The 9,651-nt window shown below is 40.7% G+C and overlaps 1 pseudogene; it reads left to right on the forward strand.

Annotated features, from left to right (window-relative positions):
• The first annotated feature begins 2,262 nt into the window (after positions 1–2,262).
• Ubxn2a-ps2 (UBX domain protein 2A, pseudogene 2) lies at positions 2,263–6,475 on the forward strand (annotated as a pseudogene).
• Positions 6,476–9,651: the final 3,176 nt, after the last annotated feature.

The following is a 9,651-nucleotide window of genomic DNA, read 5'->3' on the forward strand; positions in this document are numbered from 1 at the left end:
TCCTGAAAGTTGGTGTGCTCTGAGTTTTAACTATCACCCTGCCACAGATTTTGTAAGGCTAGCCTGTCATAGCCCATGCTGTTTACAGTCTATTATCTGAACAATCTAGCCATAGGCACAAACACCCATGCACTGGGAAGATTATACGCCTACCCTCAGGAATCCAAGCACTAATTGCCACATCTGTCCACATGGCATCTGGTTGGGAGTCTCCAAAATGCTTCTAGTGCAAACCAAACCTCCTTCCCTGTGTCAACATAGGAATGTCTTTATACTCCTTCTATGCATGTGGTAAGTTGCTGCTATGGCTTTTGCACTCTATGAGGCCTTATTACCTCTCCAGGATGTTACACAAAGTATCTATGGCCCTTCCTCTGTTCATCAACTGAATCCAAGCCACTTCCATGTGCTTAATTTAGCTCCTGTCCTACCCATTCTTCAACTTTGGATCAAAAGCAGCTCAGTAACAGGGTATCCTTGACAATGGAAAGATGAGTGGAAGGTCTTTCCTAAAAGAAAGCCTAGACATTCTGCAGGGACCTTGAGCAAGATGGCCTAGTAGATAGGTGCCCATCTACATATAATTAGCTATCAGTCAGTTCTTGCGGTGTGTTTGGTATTAGAATCATAGACAGTGAAACATGACTGATTGCTGCTATTGCCTTGCCTCTTTTTGACACTCTTTCATCCACATATAACTCTCCCTACATTAAAGCTGGGTTAGGGAGTCTTGTGCTTCTATCTGACCCCTTTGTTGAATGGTCCTTGATCTAGGGGTAATCCTCCCCATCATGGACTTATTTGGAACTGTTACAAAATGGTCAAAACTGAAATAGAACCTGTACAAAGGGAGCCTGGGGAAGAATTTGGAGGGGGAAGGGGCCATAGGAGCCTATAAGGTGTCCTACCTGCACATACCCCTCCTGGCTAGGACAGAGAACCACCCCTGTGGTCCCTGCAATTCCATTGATATGAGCTAGTTGTCTCTTCTAATAGTTTTAATTTTTATTCTCTCTCCTCATGTCAATCTGTAACTTATTGTCAGGATGAGGGCTATAAGTATTCCTACTGTGTTTCGGACACCAAGGGTCTCTGATTGCACTCTCAAGTGTCTGCCATATTGGTCTCTGACTGGGGTCTGTAAATTATTTTTTGTGACTTCCATGATCTAAGGTACTTTTATCCTCATGTGGCTGATCCTTTCATGTCCTCTGTCTCGATTTATATTCTGCTATTGCCTTAACTTACTCTTCAACTGATACTTTAATTTCTTCCTTGAGTGGTTCTTTACACAATATATCCCTCTCTGTATGTCCCACAGAAGGAGTGTGGTAGAAAACTCAAGTGACTACCATACACCAAAGACATTCAAATATTTTAGGTTCCAGAAAATATACTTTGTGCAGGAATTGGAAGGCCAGAAAACATCTATGGACTGTGTAGGGCCTCTGCATTCAGACATTCTCTTGCTTGCTGATAGAACAGTGTTTCTTAACATTTTGGGGTTCACAACATTTTGAGGGAAGGGTTTACACAACCCATTCATAGAGGTCACATATCAGATATCCTGCATATTAGATATTTACACTATGATTTACAATAATAGCTACATTGCAGTTATGAAGTAGCAATGAAAAGAATTTTATGATTGGGGAGCACCACAACATGAGGAACTGCATATTAAAGGGCCAAAGCATTATGAAGGTTGAGAAGCTTAACTTTTGTCTGCCATCTGATTCCCACTTGGTTCCCCCTATTTTTGCGTACACTGGTCTGATAAACCATCCCAGTCTTAATCAGGGAATTAAGGTATGGGTCAAAGATATGGGTCAAAAATATCACATGGTTGTCGACTTCATCAGACTCTAAGCAACAGAGAAGTATATACAAAGAACCTAAAGTAACGTTCTCTTAAGATGAAAGTGTAATCCAAAGCCCCAGGAACAAAACCAATGGGTCTAGGGGCTGATCCCAGGTCAGTAAGAAATCACCATATACAGAATGGGATGCTCAGATTAAAAGTATTCCAAAGTCACGTTAAAGCATAAAAATATAGACACTGATACTATAACTTCATGATGTTAAAATTCTGACTAGTGCTTTTACACAAGACCCTATGTCCAAGAGTGAAACAGGGTGGCCAGGGCTACCAAGTATGGTATATGTACACTTTGTACTCATGCCCTAATCAAGCTTCTAGAGACAGCAGGGCATAGAAGAATGTGGGCAGCTGCTATAGGAGACACAAGCACCCACCTAAACATGGGGCTAGCTCCAATAACGTCTTCAACCCAGGAAGATGGTAGATCTGATATGAACACAGGAAACAAAACCTTACCCAGGTATGTGCACCTGGATTTCCGGTTCTCAGGCAAGTCTAGATTTCAAACAGAGAGAAAAGCCACCAATGAAACTGTTGTTTGAACATCTTGTACATAGATCACAGACTGTGCCATCAGGTAGCCTCATTGAGAACTGAACTGAAAGCTGAAGCCAACTTCCCTAGCTCCCTGCATCTCTTGAACAATAAGCTTTAGAACAGTGCTTCTTAATTTGTGGGTTGCTACCACAGTATGAGTCATATTATCAGATAACCTGCATATTAGATATTTACATTATGATTCATAGATACAGAAAACTTAGTTATGAAGTAGCAATTGTAGTGGCTATTCCTGGTTGTGAACTTGACTATATCTGGAATCCAGACTTGGAAGATTCACCTGTGATCCAGATCTTGAGGCTAGCATATACAAGTTTCTGACCTGTATCTTGGCATGGAGATCTTGAGGCATAGTGACTATGAATTCCAGGAGACTAAGGCAAGGAGATTTGAGTTCAAGGTCATATGGAACAAAGCAAGCTCCAGATCTAGGTGTGGTGGTACACACCTTTAATTCAGGCCACACCTTTTTCTGGAAACCTACATAAGTACATTGGAAGAAGGAAGATTCTATCTCTTCTTTACCTACCTGCCTTGTGGGTCTGAACAACTACTAGATCCTTGGACTTCCATTCATATTCACAGCTGCTGCTGACCATTTTTTGGGAGTTAGACTACAGACTGTAAGTCCTCAACAAATTACCTTACTATATAGAGACTACCAATAAGTTTTGTGAATATAAAGAACCCTGACTAATACAGCAATCAAATATTTTTATGGTTTTGGGCTGAATTTTTTGAGGAAATTTATTAAAGGACTAAAGTGTTCAGAAGGATGAGAACCACTGCTGTAGGATATCCTAACCTAGAAATGAAAAAAAAAAAAAAGACAAAAAACCAAAAAAACAAAAAATCAAAAAACAAAAAAACAAAAAAACAAAAACAAAAAAACAAAAAACAAAGAAGAAATACCACATCCTACTTGTGACCTGTGTGCCTGGCATGGACAATACTGACCATCTCTTTGAGATCTCCAAGAATCCACTATTATCTTGTTTTATTTCACAATCTCTTACTTATTCCTGCCTCAACAAATCAACAAACAGAACCATAAACCCTTAGGATATTTTTATTTTTCCAAAGATCTTCAAGACCTTGTGAGACTTGTAATGTTTTTACTCAACAGACACCTAGATAGTCATGCTGTGAGTGAGAAAACATGCAAAGGAAGCACTAGGACACCATTCACTAGAGTGACAGTCATGTAGATGCATTCCAGAGACACTTGTTCTTATGTCTCCCACAAACTTCCAGAACTACACAGACACCTAGCTTACTCAGTTCCTTACTGTGTCTTCCATAGACAGATACATGCTTTCCTCATCTAGTTTTCCTAAGTCATTATGATAAACTGGATTCAGAATGCTTTTCACTACCCCAGGGGACTCCTCCTTCCACTTAATGACTGAAAGTCCCTGTAAGATATTCTTCTCTAAGTTCTAAACACCACCAGTCCAGACACTCAAATGGACTGACCTGCTACAATCCACATGGTTCCAACCCAATCATCTGAGTCACCAGGGCACAAGAACAGACACAAATACTGACAAAGTAGGACTCATCTCCTCTTGGACACCATCACTTCTTACCACCTGTGCCCACCTCCAGCCATCCTGCTGATGGCAAGGACCCTAAAGCACATCAATTACAAACCAATAATCATCCTGCTCTCTGTGAGCTTAGCACTGTGCTTCAGCAACTGCTTCATACATGGTGTGATCTACCATAGCCTCTGGTCTTTCCAAGGCCCTGGTTCCTCTCCAGTGGGCATACAGAAAATATACACCATACACTCTATTTACAGGTTCCATTTATCCCAGCTTCTGTCATAGTCTACAGATACCTACTATAACCATTATATTAACTGTGATCCCATAGAAGCTTGATCATCTTTGCATTGGAAAGGAGGGTTGAAGGACTTTGCTAGCCCCAGTCCTGGATACAATTCTGTGATCTTGAGAAGTATTGCCCAGAAAGGGGGTGTGTGCTAGTAATGGCAGGTAGTCCTGGGCCAGCTACTGCAGGGAGCAAGACATACTCGTTAATGCAATCCACACAGTAGTGCTCCTAACTCATTTCTTCAGGGAACACTGATGTCCAGGAACAATCACTGCTGCTTCTATGCATATTCACCCAGACTAAAAAACACTGTGTTTTGATGATTTCTGTTGTACACCCACTAAATGCCTAGATCTAGAATACTACAGGTACATTCTATCATGGCAATATTTTCCAGCTCACTTAGCTTGGGACCAAGATATAGTTCTCTTGCAGACAACTTAGTAGTAAATAGAGAAAGGATGGACAGAGAATGAGAAATTAGTAGGAAGGCAGGATGTGCACTCAAGAGAGTTGCATGGAAATATCAGTATTTTCACAGCCCTTTGAGAAGAAGCAAGAATATCAAAGGCAGGATGTGACTGCAAGAAGTGAGCTGTGTATGGAGTTGAGGAGGTGAAGAAAAATCTAGGAATGCTGTATAAAGCCTAGTATACTGGGAACTCACATGGTTTCTTTTTGGAGAGGAAGTGAGCCCAGGCAAGTCTCCATATCTCTCAGGCCTAGATGCAGACTCTTGGGCAGTAAGCAACTGATATCCATGCCGAATATTAATTTCTGAGTCTAATGAAGCCTATGTTTTCTTTTTCTAACAGGTAAAGAGCTCAGAATTCCTAAGTGATGCTGGAGATTACATCATTGGTCATCAGGACCTTGGCTCTACAAGGACTCCAAAGAGTGCCTGAGACCACTACACTGTTCTTCAGGAAGCAGAATAGGCAGGTTCATAAACATGCCAAGAAAACCATGAGGATCTATTTGGAAAAAATGCCAACAGTTACCTGCCACAAAGTTGTTATTCACTAACTTAGATGGTTTAGACAGAGATGTGATTCCCAGCCCGAGCCATGGTATCTGCCCTAAGGATCAAAAGCACAAGAAGGTTTTCATTTGCACTAAAATGAGATACTCCATTATGGGAAGAGTACCACCTCAGTACACTAGAACCATGCATACAAAAATGGTAAAGGATCCCCATTCCTAGATATAATACAGGTCAGAAGCCTTAGAACTAAAACAGTAGAACCTAGGACAGAAGACTAAACCTGGACTTCATATTGGCAAATTTTTGACTTGTGCATTGGTTCAAGATCCTAAACTGTCATCTAAGCCCCAGCATCGAGGGTGAAGCACATGGCAGTTAGGATAAGAAAGTTGTAGCCAACTTTGTAGAAAACAGAGGGTGTAGAAGGAAGGAAGCTGCTGCATGCAATAAAAAACATCTGCCTTAAAAATAGCTCCTGGCTCTACTGCAAGGCTGCTGATGCCAAGAGGGTCTATAGGAATTCCTGGACAGAGGAGCTCCATTTGCTCCATTCCAGCAACTGGGGTGTTACTTGTTGACTAGAGTGGCCTGAAGACTAGACTGCAGAGCTACACTATGAGTAGCAGGAAGAAAAATAATTAGATAATCTTGAAAGTATAAAAGAAGTATGGTTTTGTGAAACAGAAGTCCCAGACAATTGACCCCTCAGTGATAATCAACAAAGGACTGTGAACATTTTGATAAACTTTTTGAGGAAACAGAGAAGGTTAGCGCCAAATGCTTGTGTTAACAGGAGACACAGGGAGATGTAAATATAAAATAGTGGGAATATGTATTCGATGATAATTTTAAAAGTTACTCTAACTTCTAAAGTGCAAGATGGCAGTTTCAGAACTCTATCAAAAGGGGGTGGGCATTACCTTCAGAATTATGGAGACTTGTTGATAAAGAGGACATAGATGTTAAAGATAAAGATACAAAATAATACTGTATGCCCTTGTCAGGTTAGGATCACAGATTAGGAAATACTACATCTAAATCATTTCTAAAGCAAAGAGTATCAAAGTGGAAAATAAAAGTACTTTGCTGTTTCATTGATCAATTGAGAACCGATCACTGGTATTCATATCAAAGTAGTGGATGGAGAAAGGACTGTCCAAAGATTCATTTCTCATAAGGCAAGCCACATCAAACTCTTCATTAAAAAATAATGATTTAAAGAAGCCAGCTCACTGCATTGGTAACAGCTTTCCCTTTCCTTTTCCTTAGATTCACATTGGAAGAAGCAGATTTTCAGACTGTTGTAATCATTTGGAGACCTCAGAAAACCGAAGTTTTTAATTTTTGAGAGATGGAAAGAAATGATGGTTGAAAGTGGACACGTAGAAGTGGGCCTGAACTTATTGTTTGGGCACTATTTAATTCTTTATGAGAGGCCATGTAAATAATCGCATGTTAAGAGTAACATATGACTGGAAACTACATCTTCGATGAACTTCCCTCAAAAGGCTATGCAGAAAAAAAATGGATTATTTTAAAATACGAGTTAACCAATATGATAGCTCTCATTAGATTTATGTGCTCAAAGTGGACAGAGTATTTACAGAATTAGCATTCATGTATCATTTTTAAATAGCAGATATTTATATAAATGTTAGTCAATTCAGTTTTTAAACACCAATACATCAAAATATTATATATGATGTGTTAAAAGCAACAATGTCATTATTATATTGCCTGTACCTAATCCCCAAATCTTTTCAGTTTTTACTCTGTGGTGGCAAGAGATAGTTAAATATGTGGCAACATTTTTCAAGATGTATAATCTTTTAGGAATGAAATTGTGTACTTTAATATAATGTCAGTATTAATCTGCCTGCATTTATAAATCTTCTATATGTAATTTTATGGACTGGGAGTGTAGTTCACTGGTAGAGTTCTTGCCTAACATATATGGCCCCAGTTTTTATGACTTCAGCAAGGAATCCAGCACATTTGTTCCCCTGCCTCTTTACTTAATTTCTTTCTACTACAGTCCTGGAATCCTCAAAGGAAACTCAAGTTGCCTTTTCTATTTTTTTCTTATAGAGTTGGACAACATGCTAAGGGAAAAGTCATAAAAGGAGGGAGTTGAACAAGTGGGTCCTACCACTTTAGATGTACTCACAAACACAAATACACAGAAGCACACATGCATGCACATGTACACGTACGCGCGCGCGCACACACACACACACACACACACACACACACACACACACACACACACTCCATTCCAACACAGGTATGGCAGGTATCTTCACTTAATTCCTGTGGGATTATCATTTTCACTTGGGAAATGCTTTTCACTATAAAACAGCCTTCCTTTAGTCAAAGCCTCCCGTAGTCTGCCTCCTCATTTTTGAGATCTGTCAAAATGTCTCATCAATTATTTCTTAAAAGAAATTTACTGCTCTCCCTGCAACCTGAATATATCCCCATCATTATTTCCTACCCTCTTGACCACTCCCAGACTTAGAAGCCAAATCTACTTAGTGTATGCTGACTCCATGCTACTGATCTACTAGCAAGCTTCTAGAAACCATAAGACATAGAAGAAGAGGGGCAGTTTCCATAGGAAGAGTAGCACCTGCCTCAAAACAGGGCCTATAACAAGAATGATTTTAAACCTGGAAGAAGATGGCTCTGGGATGAACAGAAGGAAACACTCAAGCAGTTGTCTTCATCTCTGAAGAATGTGGTTTCTTAGAAAATAACCCAGAGTCTGATAAGCGAGGACAGCAACTTCCCAAAACCTTTGATCTTCTTGTGTATAGATCCTAAACTCTTCAATAAGGTATCCTGGCTGTGGATTCAAGTGTAAGCTGCTGGACATCTTCCACAGCTCAAATCATCATCTGCTGGTAGCACAGCCAACCAGCATTTGCTGAAATCACAGGTTGTATAATACTTTCATGTGTGGACAAGGAAATAGCCAATAAAAACATTGCATGCAAGCTGCCACCTGCTTACCTGGCCCTAGGCTTGCACATGGGCTCCCATCCATTTCTTTTTTTTTTTTTTCAATTTTTTTTTCAATTTTTTTTTTTTATTAACTTGAGTATTTCTTATATACATTTCGAGTGTTATTCCCTTTCCCGGTTTCCGGGCAAACATCCCCCTCCCCCCTCCCCTTCCTTATGGGTGTTCCCCTCCCAACCCTCCCCCCATTGCCGCCCTCCCCCCATAGACTAGTTCACTGGGGGTTCAGTCTTAGCAGGACCCAGGGCTTCCCCTTCCACTGGTGCTCTTACTAGGATATTCATTGCTACCTATGGGGTCAGAGTCCAGGGTCAGTCCATGTATAGTCTTTAGGTAGTGGCTTAGTCCCTGGAAGCTCTGGTTGCTTGGCATTGTTGTACTTTTGGGGGCTCGAGCCCCTTCAAGCTCTTCCAGTTCTTTCTCTGATTCCTTCAATAGGGGACCTATTCTTAGTTCAGTGGTTTGCTGCTGGCATTCGCCTCTGTATTTGCTGTATTCTGGCTGTGTCTCTCAGGAGCGATCTACATCCGGCTCCTGTCGGTCTGCACTTCTTTGCTTCATCCATCTTGTCTAATTGGGTGGCTGTATATGTATGGGCCACATGTGGGGGAGGCTCTAAATGGGTGTTCCTTAAGTCTCTGTTTTAATCTTTGCCTCTCCCTTCCCTGCCAAGGGTATTCTTTTTCCTCATTTAAAGAAAGAGTGAAGCATTCACATTTTGATCATCCGTCTTGAGTTTCGTTTGTTCTAGGGATCTAGGGTAATTCAAGCATTTGGGCTAATAGCCACTTATCAATGAGTGCATACCATGTATGTCTTTCTGTGATTGGGTTAGCTCACTCAGGATGATATTTTCCAGTTCCAACCATTTGCCTACAAATTTCATAAACTCGTTGTTTTTGATAGCTGAGTAATATTCCATTGTGTAGATGTACCACATTTTCTGTATCCATTCCTCTGTTGAAGGGCATCTGGGTTCTTTCCATTTTCTGGCTATTATAAATAAGGCTGCGATGAACATAGTGGAGCACGTGTCTCTTTTATATGTTGAGGCATCTTTTGGGTATATGCCCAAGAGAGGTATAGCTGGATCCTCAGGCAGTTCAATGTCCAATTTTCTGAGGAACCTCCAGACTGATTTCCAGAATGGTTTGGCCAGTCTGCAATCCCACCAACAATGGAGGAGTGTTCCTCTTTCTCCACATCCTCGCCAGCATCTGCTGTCACCTGAGTTTTTGATCTTAGCCAATCGCACTGGTGTGAGGTGAAATCTCAGGGTTGTTTTGATTTGCATTTCCCTTATGACTAAAGATGTTGAACATTTCTTTAGGTGTTTCTCAGCCATTCGGCATTCCTCAGCTGTGAA

Source organism: Rattus norvegicus, chromosome X (genome assembly GCF_021556685.1).
Source record: "Rattus norvegicus strain SHRSP/BbbUtx chromosome X, alternate assembly SHRSP_T2T, whole genome shotgun sequence".
Taxonomy (NCBI): Eukaryota; Metazoa; Chordata; class Mammalia; order Rodentia; family Muridae; genus Rattus; species Rattus norvegicus.